Source organism: Nycticebus coucang, chromosome 7 (genome assembly GCF_027406575.1).
Source record: "Nycticebus coucang isolate mNycCou1 chromosome 7, mNycCou1.pri, whole genome shotgun sequence".
In the NCBI taxonomy this organism is placed as follows: Eukaryota; Metazoa; Chordata; class Mammalia; order Primates; family Lorisidae; genus Nycticebus; species Nycticebus coucang.
Window position 1 is genome coordinate 104133387 of NC_069786.1, and position 15212 is coordinate 104148598.

General features: G+C 41.4%; 1 protein-coding gene across 3 annotated transcripts in view; it reads left to right on the top strand.

Annotated features, from left to right (window-relative positions):
* Positions 1 to 15212, top strand: part of ADAM23 (ADAM metallopeptidase domain 23) — a 172810-nt gene that overhangs the window by 27320 nt on the left and 130278 nt on the right. The gene's annotated exons all lie outside the window — the stretch shown is intronic.

A 15212-nucleotide genomic window follows, 5' to 3' on the forward strand; every position in this document is an offset into this window, starting at 1 on the left:
TTTGTTTGTGCATGGGATCTTGTGGTGTATCTGCCCCATTGTTCCTTGGGGGAGTTGATCTACTCTGATTATTCATATTGCCAGGGTTTTTCTGTTGATTTTGCCTCATGATTGTTTTTCACCGTTGCATCTGGCCTCCTCAGAGTTGGGGAGGTGTCTCTTCAAGATTAGACCCCAGCGGGATCACTCTATTGTTGCTGGATCTTTGTAGGGAGTGACCCTGTGTAGTTCCTCTGGGGCTGCCCCAGCCGGGGAGTTCTGGTTGTGGAAGCAGCTCTGGAGTGTGACACACCTGGGTCCAGCAACAGGGTGGGAGGTGGTGTGCACAGTTTTGGGAGTGCCTGGCACCCAGTGATTTTGGCACGGAGTGCCCAAGGCTCCAGCAGTCTCTGGCCAGGAGAAGGGCTCTGCGCAGAAGCAGGGAGGGCTCTGGATGGCACGCGGCTACCAGAGTCCCTGGCTTGATGAGTGTGCTGGTGTGCAGGCAGGGAGGGTACATGAGGGAGGATGCAGGGTTGCGCGGCTCCCGCAGTTCCTGGTCAGGGCATGTGGAGGCCCGACGGGCAGGGGTCGTGGGTCGGGGGTTGCCGTGCAGCTTTTATGGAAGTCCGGGAAGTGCCAAACCCAGGAGTTTGAGGTTGTTATGAGTTGTGACAGCATGGCATTCTACCCAGGGCAACAGCCTGATGCTCCAGTGTGCCAAAACTGTTCTCACTCTGCCCCTGAGGGGTAAGCCTGTAAGGCAGCTCCGTCCCCTCCTCGCCTTTAGGCTGCTCAGTCACTGGATTACTATCTTCCACCCGATCCTTGCTCTGCGACCCTGAGGGTGGAGCTTGCCGAGGCAGTTCTCTCACAATGGCTCCCTGTGGCCCACAGTGGAACACTGTTAGCTCCGTCCGGCTCAGCGGCTCAGTCTGGGGCCCTAGACAATGCCCAAAGTTCTCTGCACTCCTGCTCAAGCTCTCCCCAAGGCAGTTCAACTGAGTGCCAAGTCCAAAAACACTGAAACAGTTCACAGGTAAGGCCTTTCCAGTTTTTAGTTTCACTGCTGCTTGTACTTACGGCTGTCAGCGGGATTAGGTCAGTCGAACACACGCAACCACTTCCCAGTTTTCCTGTGTTTTTATCTTCCTCTTGGGGTCCAGAAATCCCTTGCTGACTCCCTGTATCCTCAAAGGGATGATTGGTGATCTTTACTTCTTACATATCATGCATTTTCGGTGGTATTCACAGTCTTTTTTTTTTTGAGTCTTACTCTGCTGTCCTGGGTAGAGTGCCATGGCATCATCTTAGCTCACAGCAACCTCAAACTCTCAGGCTCTAATCATCCTCTTGTCTCAGCCTCCTGAGTAGCTGAGACTACAGGTGCCTACCACAATGCCCAGCTAGTTTTTCTATGATGGCTGCTTAGTTTTTCTATTTTTAGTAGAGCCAGGATCTCACTTTTGCTCAGGCTGGTCTTGAACTCTTTATCTCAAGCAATCCACCCTCCTCAGCCTCCCAGAATGCTAGTATCACAGATTTGAGCCAACGTACTCGGCCCTTCTCTGGCATTTAATGATTTAAATGGACTTGGAGGGACAGGACTTAGGGTTAGAACTATGAGGTAGGAGGCTGTCTTCTACCTCTGGGGAGAAAAGTAAACTTAAAGACCCAGGAAGAACAGCTGGAACCCAAGAACCTCCCCTGAAGATTTGCTCCTTCTTAGCTACAAAGTCTTGGAAGATTGATGGTGAGGGATGGAGAGATATTTTATGGAGGAAAAATTTGCACACTGCCTGCTCTGTTCTTTTTTAAAGGTAAAAGTGGACCAGAGGTTGAAGGGCCTATTAGAGTTTTATCCTGGTTACATCCTAAAGTTGCAATTGGGTTTTAAATAAGGAAATACATAACATTACCTGCTTTATATTTCAGAAAAATCATTCTAGCACCTCTATGGAAGGTGGTTAGGAGGGGGCAGGAGTGTCTGCAGAGAGATAGGTTGTGCAGGTAGAGACCAGGTGGCCTGTGCTGGGGTGGGAACAGATGGATGGCAGGGAAGTAGATTTGGGGTATATTTTGGAGGTGGAGCCTCCACGTTGCTGATGGTTTGGGGCTGTGTGGCCTAGAAAAGTAGAAGAGTTATAGACAGAAGAATGGTCCCCCTAAGATGTCCATATCCTAATTTCCAACATCTGTGAATATGTTACCTATGTTAAAAGAGACTTGGTAGATGTGATTGAGGACCCTGAGATGGGAGCTCATCCTGCATTATCTGGGTGTGCCCTGTGTAATCACCAGGGCCCCTGGAAATGTCAGATTCAGAGAAGGAGATGGGATGTTGGAAGCAGAGGTTTGAATGCTGTGAAGAGGGGCCCTCAAGCCAAGGAACGCAGGTGGCCTTTAAAAGCTGGAAAAGATGAAGGAACAGGTTCTTCCCTGAGGCCTCCAGATGTAACCAGCCCTGCCAGCACCTTAACTTTAAACTCTAGACTTTGATTGGGAACTTCTGACCCTTATAAATGTAAGATAATAGTTTGTGATGTCTTTAATCATAAAATTTAAGGAAATTTGTTAGGGCAGCAATAGGAAACTAATGCAGGAGTCAAGAATGACTGTTGAGCTTTGTCCTGGGGAATCGCACTCCTGTTTCCCACTGGAAGGGCTGAAGAAGGAGGTTTGGTAGAAAGCTGAGAGGACAGGACCTGTCGGAGACTGTAGGTCGTCTCTGTGCCTGTGTTGCTGATCTCACTGGCCCTGGGCCCAGGGGAAGGTGGGGATGAGATGGAAACGTGGGAGCCCTCAGCAGGTAAATGTTATGTACAGAGTGTATCGGATGAGTCATGGAAAAACGGCTTAGCGACTTCCAACAGAGGCCACGTACAACTTACTCCCTCTCACTGCTTGCTGTTTAAATTACAGTTGTTTTCTTTTGAGTCACCAATGACATTTCAAAAGATAATAAGGAGCTGCCACTTTGGGAGGAAAGAGAACATTATTAAGCAGCTTGTTAAAAGATCAAATTTCTGGACTGCGTAGATAGTTGCAATATTTCTTCCTTCGTTATTTTCTGAAGGATACGTGTGAGCTTATTTGACAGATTTAAAGCTGTAGTTTAATTTGGGGGGACTTCTGTGAGTATACATTTTAAAAAATGTATTGGTTGAAAAAAATGTACTTTAAGTGTTAGAAGAATTCTAATTCTGTTTGTATCAGTTGTTTCCTGCTGTTTTGTTTCAAGGGCTTTGGTGACAGCTGCAAATGTGCTTTGAAAATAAGATAGACATTTGTATAAAGACAATACAGTGGAATCTATATAAATCCACATGTCTCTTATTCATTCTGACCTGGGGTTCTCAGTCAGAGCCAGCCCCCCATCCCTGGACATTTGGCTGTGTCTGGAGGTAGCTGAGCTTGTCACCCCTTGGGTAAGGTGATGCTACTGGCATCTAGTGGGTAGAGGGTGAGGATGCTGCCAAACACACCACGGTCCACAGGACAGTACCCTTACATCAGAGAAGCATTTCGCCTAAAACGTTAATCGTGCTGAGTTTGAGAGATCCGGCAATTGAATTAGTAAACCTGTAAATTGGGAAAATGGCATCTATTATCTTTCTGTTTCTGACATTATATCTATTTGCACATTGAGCTAAGAGCCTTTTACTGCTCTAACATATGCACTACAGCATTCTTGCAGATGCTGTAATTTTTATTTTGTGGGAAGCTGGCTAATTTAGTGTTCACTGGCATGGAAAGCTGAAAGAAAAGTTTGCTTGAAGTCTTCATTTAAATGATTTTGATTAAAGGATACATATACAAGTAGCATAAAGGATATATGCTTTAGATCTAACTGCCCATTCCACATCTCCACTTGGATGTACGATGTGCACATCGAACTTAATGGATCCCACACAGAGCCCTGCATCTCTGCCACTACCTCCTTCCCCTGCAGTGTCCCCATCTCGATGAATTGCTTTCTTCTCTGGTTACTCAGGCCCAAAACTTGAGTTTTCCTTGCCTTCCTCTGTTTCATCCATAACCAGTATCTGTTCTGTGAATGATTCCTGTTGACTTTGCTTAGTTTTTGCAGTGGCCTGCACACTCCTGCGTGACTGACCTGTCATTCATTCTCTAGCGTCTAACAGACTGCCCTGACTCCCTCCACTTGGCTCAAACTGGCCTCACTGACATTCTTTGACCATTACAAGTGTGACCCTGGCTCAGAGTTCTCACAAATCACTGTTCTTATGCCCAGGTATTCCCATGGCTGGCACCTTCACCTCCGAATCTTTGCTGAAATGCCCCCTCTTCAAAGAGTACTTCTCTCACCATCCTGTTTAAAACTGTCACCCCTGTGTTTGCCAGTCCCTAACTCCCTTCGACTCTTACCTATTTTAACTGTTTCACCTCTAGCACTTACCACTGTCTAACTTGGTTTAAATTTATTTGTTTGTTGTATTACCCACCCACCCCCAAATACACACAATAAAATGAAAACTCCTAAAGTCCTGGGCTTCTGCTTGAAATGCGGTAGGCACACGTAGTTATTTGTTGTATGACTAAATGATTTCATGTATGATATAGAAAGCAGCAAGGTAGTGTATAATCTGAGGATATGAACAGATTCCACAGTACTATTTTTATTTTTATATGTCTTCAAGACTCCATACAATTTCTGGGTTCTTACTTGGAAATAAAAATGGAGTTTTAATAAATCCCAAACACTACATGGAAGTGGTAAGATCTATTATTTGTTTGCTCAGCTGGGTAAGACGTTCTGCATAGTGGTGTATATTGTAGTGTTACATTTGAAAATTGCATGAATGCAAGCTGAGTGGTTGATATTTTGCAGAACTCTACGGAAGGTGGATGTTAGAGAACACAAGGTCACATCAATATTAGCTTTTATACGTCTAGCTCAGGGTAAAGTACATTTGGTACACATATTTGTTTAGAGTAAAATTGTGAAACAGGAAAAATGTGAGCCTCTCTGTCTACAAACAGGCCTTAATGGTGTTATTTGGGAAGTCTAATGGCACCTGCAGTTTTGGAAAATTGGGAAATCCATTTTTGACCTGACCTCCAATGTGAAAGCTACTCTTTCCACCCAGAGGGGCAGAATACAGCCCATCCGTGGTCCTAGATAAGGTTAGAATTCAGAACAAAGGATAGAACCAGGCATAGCTGAGGACCAGAGAAAACATGACTTTCTCTAATTTGTAGCTGTGGGTGCCTGTGGACAAAAGGACGCTTTGCCCAGTAATTCGTAACTGGTGACATGCATTTTGCTGGCAGAAGTTGAGGAAAGTAAAAACCTCTTAGGAGTACAGATGCCAAACGGCAATAGATTTAGGATGAATTTTGAGCCATCTCATAAGCAGTGCCTGAAACATTTTTGCACGCAGAAATAATAGCCCTGGTATAGAGACCGCAGCAGAAATCCCTGGGCAGGAACAGGATGAGACCCATCCATGAGGATCAGTGGAATCAAGGTATTTCAGGAGAAGAGAGATCAACCAGGACTGCTCAGCCTTTGGTTGTGTGTGTTTTCAGTGGTTTCTTAGGGAGAACTGGAAATTAATATTTGAATCTACTCTGTATCATTTATGGTTTGCTGGACATATCAACGCTCAAGTGAACTGTGTAATTGCTGTGCTGTAATCCTCATTTTATATTTCAGAATTATTCATTCTTAACTAATCCTTATGTGGTCATAAAGACTTAAGTTCAAGAAACTTCCTCTGCCCTGGATAGATATTTGAATTAACTTGAGTCCACTACGCTGTCATAGCCCAATTCCAGGGACCAGAGTAGGCGGAGGGAAGAAGGACTCCTCCTGGAGCGTTTACCTTAAAGGAGGCTTTTTTCTTTCAGGATAGTATTAACATTATAGAAGCAAATTAAAAAAAAAAAATCTGTTGTGGAATGAGTCACAGACATTAAGTGCGGATCTTGGTTATGTTTTTTGCTTTCCACAACTTATATCCTATTTCTATTCCTTTATTTAAATTATTTAGTGGGTGTTTGGTAATTCTGGCTAGAAAGACAAAAATATGCTTTTGCTTTATGACAAAAGCATTAGCAGGGAGAAAAGCACTCCTCGGAGTTGTGCAGTTTGGTGATGTAGGGACTGATGAGGGAAAAGAACACGGTGAATCACACTTCAGCTAGAAGATTAATGCGTCAAATTAAATGTTACTGTTCAGGAAGGCAGCAGAAAGGAACCGCTTCCATGGTAACTGTTGTCATAGCTGTATATTTTACTCATCTTTCAGAAAATATATGAAAGCTAAATAATACAGCTATAGTGAGACTTGTATTGCCTTATGCATTTTCAAATGCCAAGTGCTCTGAAGACTTGAGATTTAATCTTTCTTTTGCTGGCACTGTCAGATTAATATCCGGCCACCGTTAATCACTAAGGGTAAATGTACAAAAGCGAAAGTGTATTATTACAGAAACCTTCAAGGTTGCCCCCCCCCCAACCACATATTAAAAACATACAGCTTCTCTTTTTTGGTTGCCCATGAGGAATTTTGAAAAGAAAATTTTAGCACAGCTAACCTGACTTATTGTTCTTCTTTCCCCTCAGTGTCTGTCCTTTGTATATGTCTAAGTTTAAGAGGACCTCAAACTGAGGGAAGGTAAGAAAAGGGAGGAAGATGAGTCTAGAATCTTTAAAAAATGGATTTATTTAGAAAAGAGCACTTGTAAAAGATTGGATCAGGAGTTTAAAATTCCCAACTGCATAAATCCATCTTTCCCTTCTTCCCATATCATCACTTTGGATAATTGAATATTGGCTAGATTTCTTTCAGAGAAACTCCATCTTTCTTGGCTCTGTCGGCACAGAGAACAAAGTCAGACCATGACCTGCTTCTCTGATTAGGAAATGCAGATCTGTGGCCAGAGAGAAGAATGTCCTTTGCTGATGTTTTTGTCTTGTTTCTGTAATTGTCTTCAAAGGGTACAACTTCAGCTTCTTAATTTAAGGCTGAAAAGACAGATTGCTTACAAAATACGTTACCGTTTTTCAGACGCATCTGTGTTCACATTACTTGCTGATTTTGTGAAATGCTTTATTTTATAATAAAATATCATGTTTAAGTCTCAGCACAATCCAGAGTGCAGCGTAACACTCCAGAATGGAAGGCATCCTGTGTTTTACTTCACATGCATGCTTTTTAATCTTTATTTGTTAGCAAACACTTAGAAACACTTTGCAATTTCATCCTGTTAAATCAATGCTAGAGCTTGTTCAATTTTTTTTTTTTTAAGAGTCAGAGGTCTTCCTTTGTTACCTTTGTCACCCAGGCTAGAGTGCAGTGGTGTGATCATAGCTCCATACAGCCTTGAACTCCTGGGCTCAGGTGATCCTCCCACCTAAATGTCCCAAGTAACTGGGACTATAGCACCTGGTGCCACGCCTGGCTAATTTAAAATTTCTTTTTCTTTTTTTGCAGAGGTGAGAGTCTTGCCCTGTTGCCCAGGCTGGTGTTGAATTCCTGGGTTTATGTGATCTTCTTTCTTTGACCTCTTAAAAGTGCTGGGATTATAGGCGTGAGCCACGGCACCTGGCCTGTATCTATCTTTAAATGCCGAGAAGGGCTCTGCCATACGCCATTCTCAGCTCTCTCCAGCCCCCTGCTGTCTTACTCCACAGATTCAAATACACTTGTTGCCCATACTGCAAATTTAGCGATTAATCATGCATAAATTGTATGTGGCATCCTTATAAATAATACTTATTATTACTTAATTGACATGTTGTATTTTTTCACTCTTTGTGCTTTCTCATTTCATGTGCCCAACTGGATTGTAAGTGTTTTTTGGTATAAATACTAATTCTTCTTTATCCTAACATCTGCCACGATGTCTCATACGAGGTGGGTATTCAATGCAAATTCGCTCATGGATTAACCCGTAATACTGAGAATTGGAACATGCTGGAAGGGAACATGATGATATTTAAATGTATCCTGGCAAGAATGTTCAGCAAATTACCTTAATTTGCAAAACTGCTTTCATGTCACATTTGCAGCTGTTTCATTTCTTAGGAAAATGATTCATATTATTTTAAAGACACGGCTACTTGTAGAAGGTTAAAGCATAATGTTCAATGGTAATTAGTAATAAAAAATACAAAATTCTCAAATTTTACAGAGTGTAAATGCACAGTGGAGTTTGTTAGCAGGTGGCCAGCTATGCTGGGAGGCTCTTCAGGTGGAACCGGCTGATAGGTACCCTTTCCAAAAGGCTACGTTAGTTTTCTCTTTTTTGCTTTCTCTTTGTGCTTTACTGCCTCTTCCTGTATTTTTGCGCTCTTTCACCGTGGCCAGTCTTTTCTAGGAACTTTCTTGTTACAATACTGTATAACTGAATCCTCACATACATCCTGTTGGTGATCAATTATTATTTATATTTTAATAACCAGGACATTGAAGCTTGAGCACTTTTGATGTAAACTTGGCTGTTTTTTTTCTCCCTGAGCTGAAGCTAACACCTCATATTTCTTTTTTTTTTTCTTTTCTTTTTTTTTTGATGTATGACCTTGGACAAAACCACTTCATCTCATTGTGCCTTTTAAAAATGTTTTTATTCTTTAAACTGAAATAAAAATGTCTGCCCTACGCACTTCAGGGGGTGCTGTATTATTCTGGATAGACCTGACAGTATTTTGAGATGATCAAAACGTAAGAAATATACGACATTATTATTTTTATTATAACATGTATTTGTGTGATCAACAATGTTCTGACTTTGAGCAAGGGATGAGAACCAAATTGCAATTAAAAATAGAGGCTGAATATTTTCTTGTGGACTTTAAATCTCCTAAGGTATATTCACATACTTGGATTTTTGCATTATGCGGGGAAAAGATCCACAAGCTGGACTTTGGTGTTTCTCCAGCTGCAGGGTAGATCCGGACTAGTCTTTAGAAAAGCCTTTACAATCTGAAGAAAATGACTTATTTTCCTCAAACTTGTTTGAATTTAAACTTACATTTTACTTCTCATCGGCATTTAATTATTTGAGTTACTGGGTTTTGTGTCTCTTGTTTTGTTTTACTTACGTAAAAAACAAAAACATACGAAAGCAACACGTTGGCCAAGGGCTCCCCGTGACGTGTCTTTCTCCGTCTTCAGCAGCTCAACCTGGCACCGCAAGACGGGCTCCTTCTAGCGTCTGATAACCGGCTCTCTTCCTCCCATCTCAATGGTTGGCACATTTCCAAATCTGTTTTCTCTGAAACATCATACAATGTCCTAAACCTCAAATGAAGGTGCTGTTTAATATTCCGTGACCTTCCTTTCTTCACTGTATTTAAAGAAAATGGAGTAGAAATTTTTGAAGGGTTTCTCAAAAACCGTAAGAGTAAGCAAAGGAAGTGACTGTATTCAACAAGATAAGGAAAATACTTTTTGAAATCGTTATAGTTTACACACATGCCTGCACATTCACACAGCATATAAATTGTATTCAGCATTTTTTTTCTTTTTGAGACAGTCTCACTCAGTTGCCCTGGGATTGAGTGCCGTGGAGTGAATTGTAGAATAACACAGCAACCTCAAACTCTCAAGGATCGCTTAAGCGATCCTCTTGCCTCAGCCTCCCAATGAGGTGGGACTATAGGCATCTGCCACAATGCCTGGCTATTTTTAGAGACAGGTCTTACTCTTGCTCAGGCTGGTCTTGAATTCCTGAGCTCAGGGGATCCACCTGCCTCGGCCCCCAGAGTGCTAGGTTATAGGCGCGAGCCACTGTGCTCGGCTGTATTTAATATTTTAATAAACATAGAATAAACATCGCATTATCCTAACAACAAGGAAAATAAAAACAAGAGAAAAATTATCTGCTGTCTCACTGGTAATCACGAAGGCTTTCAGCAAAGAAGACAGCTCTGTAATCCTGGCTTCTAACCCCAATTTGGTGCCTTTTGCTCTTTTTAGCACCATTCCTCCTAGAAGCCCACATCCACAGCCTTTTTCTTTAGGGAGCAGAGCTGAAAGCAGTGGGCTTGCTTGCTACCCGAAACGGCTGCTAACCTGCATTTGTAAAGTGTTTTTGTGGCTACTCTGGGCATATTTTCTGCATTACTTTCATGAATAGCTCACAAAATAAATTCTTGTGTATCTGAAGAGCAGGGAAACCACTTCCGAATTTTGTTTTTTCCCAGATCATGCAGAGTTTAGAGCATACTTGGGTAAAATATATGCTCAGAGGATGTGGTGATTCACAGCATAGATGCAAGTTCTCCAACTTGCTTGATTTCTATTTAATTATTAAATTCAGTCTCACGATATATTTTGAATTCTGGGAAAGTGTAGACTTTTCATTTCATGTTTTTAGTTCCAGTTGTGGGTACTCACAAATCCTTGCCAGGTGGCAAAGAATTCCTTTTGACACCTAGTACGTGTGAAGCATACTCGAGGAAAACATGTATACTCTGTGAATATTGGCTTTTTATTTCTGTAAGTAGTTTTTTTTCTTGTTTTCGGGTCTGTATTAGCTATTCTCGAGTATAACTCCCAAGAAAACATAACTGTCTCTTGGGCTTATGTGATGGATCGCCACACACGGAGTGGAGCTGTGTGATCGCCTGATAGCACAACGTTCCTTGATGATGAGGCACAAAATAAGCCTTAGCTGGGGAACTTAACAGTTTTTTAAAGTTATTTAATAGTACCCCATTAGGCACTGTCTACTAGAAATAGAAAGCAAAAGCACTTTGTTAAGATGTGTAAATTGTTCTTCAGTGAAGGAGGTTTGTGTATATAATTGAGCTTCGTTGTTTTTGTTTACAGAGCTCCTGTAATTTCCCTATGCCAGATTCTGAGTCAAAAGAAAAATACCGAAGTACTTAGGCAACAGCTGTTCTCTGTCCTTCAGGGTAGTTCTGAGCCCCGGGATGTGCTCATTCTTGAGAAATGATGCTCTTTGGCTGCAAGGCCCTGCACTCTTCTACAGTGCTATTTTAGTGAATATCCTTATAAAAATAATGCTGTTTTATAGATATCCTGAAGGAGAAAATAATTGATTATGTCCTAATGTCTGTGGTTCATGAACTCTTCTCTAAAGTGTTCCTAAGATCTGATTTTGTATTACTGAATATTACATTTCTAAACCTCACGGAGTAGTGAGGAACGATATTGTAGGGAGTTTCTGTATTTTTAGTGATGCTGGTCGGCAAATCAGCTCTAAAATCAAATTATATCAACCAAAAGTAATATGGGTAATATGGCTATATATTACAAAACTTTGTACTCAGCCATTTTTCTAAATTTTCTAAATTAGCCCATTTGGAAGAATGGGCTAATTTTCTGTGGAGAAAAGAGATAACCAACAATGTAATTTATAAAGCAATAATGGCGAAGACTCACTTTACTTGATTTGAAAACATATTTGAAATTGAAATTTATCAAAACCATATAGTATTTTGTTAAAGAAAATGTGATGAATTTAAATGGAATAACAGAATCCAGAAGTTAAAAGCTATTTTAATTGTGTTTAAGACCAGGGGGAAAGAGCAGAATGATAGAGAAAAGTAGCACTTGTCAGGTAGTTATTTTGGTAGAGGGACGACGCTGTACTCTCTCCATAGTTGTGGAATATGTAGAAATGGAAAGAGAAACAGAATGTAAAAAAAACGCACTAATGCATCAAAATGACTTAAAATGGATACAAATGTAGTAGGTGAAAATACTGCTCCATTTGATAACGTGTGCAAAGATGAATATGGTGAAGCAATCTTACATCATTTTTATAGAAAATGTGCTGCTTTTTAGAATTAAATTAAAATGTTAGAATGTTCTTTTTCTTTTGAGACAGAGTCTTACTTTGTTGCCCCGGGTAGAGTGCCGTGGCGTCACAGCTCACAGCAACCTCCAGCTCTTGGGCTTAGGCGATTCTCTTGCCTCAGCCTCCTGAGTAGCTGGGACTACAGGCGCCCGCCACAATGCCCGGCTATTTTTTTTTTTTTTTTTTTTTGTTGTTGTTGCAGTTTGGCCGGGCCTAGGTTTGATCCCGCCACCGTTGCTATATGGGGCCGGTACCTTACTCACTGAGCCACAGGAGCCACCCCAATGTTAGAATATTCTTTTTTCTTTTTTTGCAGTTTTTGGCTGGGGCCAGGTTTGAACCCACCACCTTCCGTATATGGGGCCAGTGCCCTACTCCTTTGAGCCACAGGCATGGCCCCTAGAATATTCTTAATGATAAAGATAATAAAATCAGATTCCTTTTTCTTATGGTTCTTATGTTGCTGGCATTGTATGTTGTTTCGATTGTTCTGGAGAGTAATCTGTTCACATGTTTGGACCATAATGTTGATGGTGATGATGATGACAGTGATAATGGTGGTGGTGGTAATGCATGTGCCAGATATGTTCCCGAGTAAGGGGGGGAATGGGCATTTAGAGGAAAGCTCACTGTCTCAGCCACATGTATGTATCTGCTATTATACCTATCACAGAGCTCGTCACACAAAAGCTCTCCAGTCTCCAGCTCATCTTTTCACATTTTTATTTCTTCTGAAAGCCATTTTCCTATGGGCCATATTTATTTTTTAAAAACTTAAGGTTTCTTTTTCCACATTCACTTTGAGTCTGTTTTGGTAAATGTTTTACTCCATACCCTGAATGTCTTTTCTTCCTCTGACAGGTGGATTATTAATCATCTTTGAGAATTTTCTCCTGATAGCACGTTGTCAGTAAAGCCTCTCTGCGCCTCTGCTCCTCCCCGGGGCTCAGCCTTGGCCCTGTGGCCCCGTGGACAAGCTGAGGCCAGCACCTCTACATGCTTCTCTGGACACTGTCACTCCTTTGAGGTCAGGCTGTGTCCTTGTCCTCTCTCTAGGAGAGAGGTGGGGCTTAATACATGTGTGCAGAATGAGTGAATAAAAAAACAAAAGGAAAACCCAATATTATTTGCTGCCTCTTTTATTAAATTCTTTTAATGCAAGTGTGTCGCCTTGACTTGGTATAAACGTACCTTAACCATTATAAAATTGTGTAACTCCTAGTAATTCAGTGAAAGGGAGGTACTGCAGTTCCACCAGGCGACTTTATTCGGTAGCAGGAGCTTCGTGGTGCTTGTATTTGTCCCATTGCTTTTTTGCTGTAAATGAGCCTTTTACTGGGTCACTTTCAGGTCCTTAGTGACTATAAAAGATGCTCAAGGAGGTATATTTATCAGCTCGTTTAGGCCAGGCTGCCATTAGTGAACGCTTTCTGTGATACAGTATTCTCAAGAAAAAATATGCTTAAGGACCTGTCTTATGCTCAGGAAGTAAGTTTTAGCAATTTTTTTTTAAGTTTAGGATCCAGAACTGAAAAACCTCTCCTTGTACAAATTATTTGTCATTATGAATACCTTTATGCAAAAATTAATGCTTCAAGGTACAGACTGAGTTTACATTAAAGACGAATGGATATCTGTATTGAATGCACAGAGGCTCTGCTGCCCAAGGTGGCGCCCACCCTTGCCACAGCAGAAGTTTCCTTTTCTTTGGGATAGTGTGGATGCAGGAAGCCCAGGACCACTATGGTTGACTCTGTTCTACACACTTGTTTGGAGTTTGACTTGGTGTTCCCTGCCTGGCGTTAAACGTTCAGGAGTCTTCTCTCTCCCTGTTTTTTATTTAAAATTTAATTCTTGGGGTGGCGCCTGTGGCTAAAAGGAGTAGGGTGCTGGCCCCGGCCCAAAACTGCAGCAACAACAACAACAAAATTAATTTTTGTTGATTTTTCTTCTTAGATTTTATTTATTATTATTGAGTTGCGATCTGACTCAGCAGTGTGCTTGACTGTTTGAAGTCACTATTTGCTTATAGAGTTTTATGGGTTTGGGGTGACAAAATAACCATGACACTAAACATTTGGTGAATTATTTGGAAGGTCAGATATTTGGGGGCGGGCTCATTAATCTGTGCCCTGTTTGTAAGCCCTGTGTGATGTGTGTTGTGGAGCTCTCTGCCCGGGGAGGGATGGGAAGGGCGCACGCTTCATGCCAGACAAAAGGAGGTACAAATGAAGAAGACTTAATGGACAGTAGTGCGGGTGAGATGCCTGTGGAGGATGGGGAGGGCTTTGATAATCAAAAATGGGGGGGTAAAGAGGAGCATGGGGTTGTCCTGAAGGAGGTGGGAACAGAAAGTGCCGGGAAAACACAAGAGAAAAGCACAATTTAATTCAATTTCGGGGGAGGGGGAAGAGAGAGGGCGGAGTGACGAAGAGAGGGGGACTGGCATGCTTTTACCTAATGGGCTCAAAGTAAGGGCACATGGCACACCTCCTGGGTGCAGGACACAGCTGCCACAGGGACCTTACCTAACAAAGGCGAACATTGTAACCTAATTGTTTATACCCATGTTCATCTGAAAACAAACAAACAAAAGATATGTAATGAAAAAAAATGTGCTGGGAATGGAAGCCTGGTGTGTCTGTGTGGTGTCCACTGTGCCTTAGAATCAAAATTTGTGGAGGTGGCAGAGGGCATAGGTGTGCACTAATCCTTGTTCTTTTTTTTTATTTTTTTCTAATAGAGTGAGAAAGGAGAATTTTGTGTTGGATAATACTTTGAGGAAAATGCATTGATTTGTTAATTTACATTATTCAAGATGCTTCTGTGAGCTATACTAATCTTTAACACCTAGTAAATAAGATTTATGTTTAGACGGAATTATGTTTGTATTTTAAATGAAGATGTAATAATGGCAACCCTTGTAAATGTGTGACTCTTAAAGGGAGACATAAACTCTGAGTGTTCAGAAAGGACCAGCTTCCAAGTGCTTTCTGAAGTTAGAAGGTCGCGCTATCCCATTTTACTGTCACGTTCTGCTGATACATCATTTAGAGAAAGTTCCAGAGAAAGATCCAATTCCTGCTAAAGAGCAGAGCACAGACATGATTTTTTACTTAGGTGTGCAGAAAGAATTGGTTAGCCTTGTACACAAAATCGACTGAAATCAAGCTTTAATTAGACAGACTTTTGCATAATTCATCATGATCACTTTGGAAGTCCAGCAGAATATGCTCTTGATTTTATCAGAATGAGTTCATTTGAAAGGAGTGGTCAGTCATCTTATTAGTTCTTTTTGGTACAGATACTTAGATCTTCCCAGCAAAGCCATGACAATGTAGCTAGTCTGTTAAAGAAATGAATTGCTCCATAAAGATTTATAAGGAAATGAATCAATAAAAGTTATTCCTGTTAAATGTTATTCTTAATGTGAG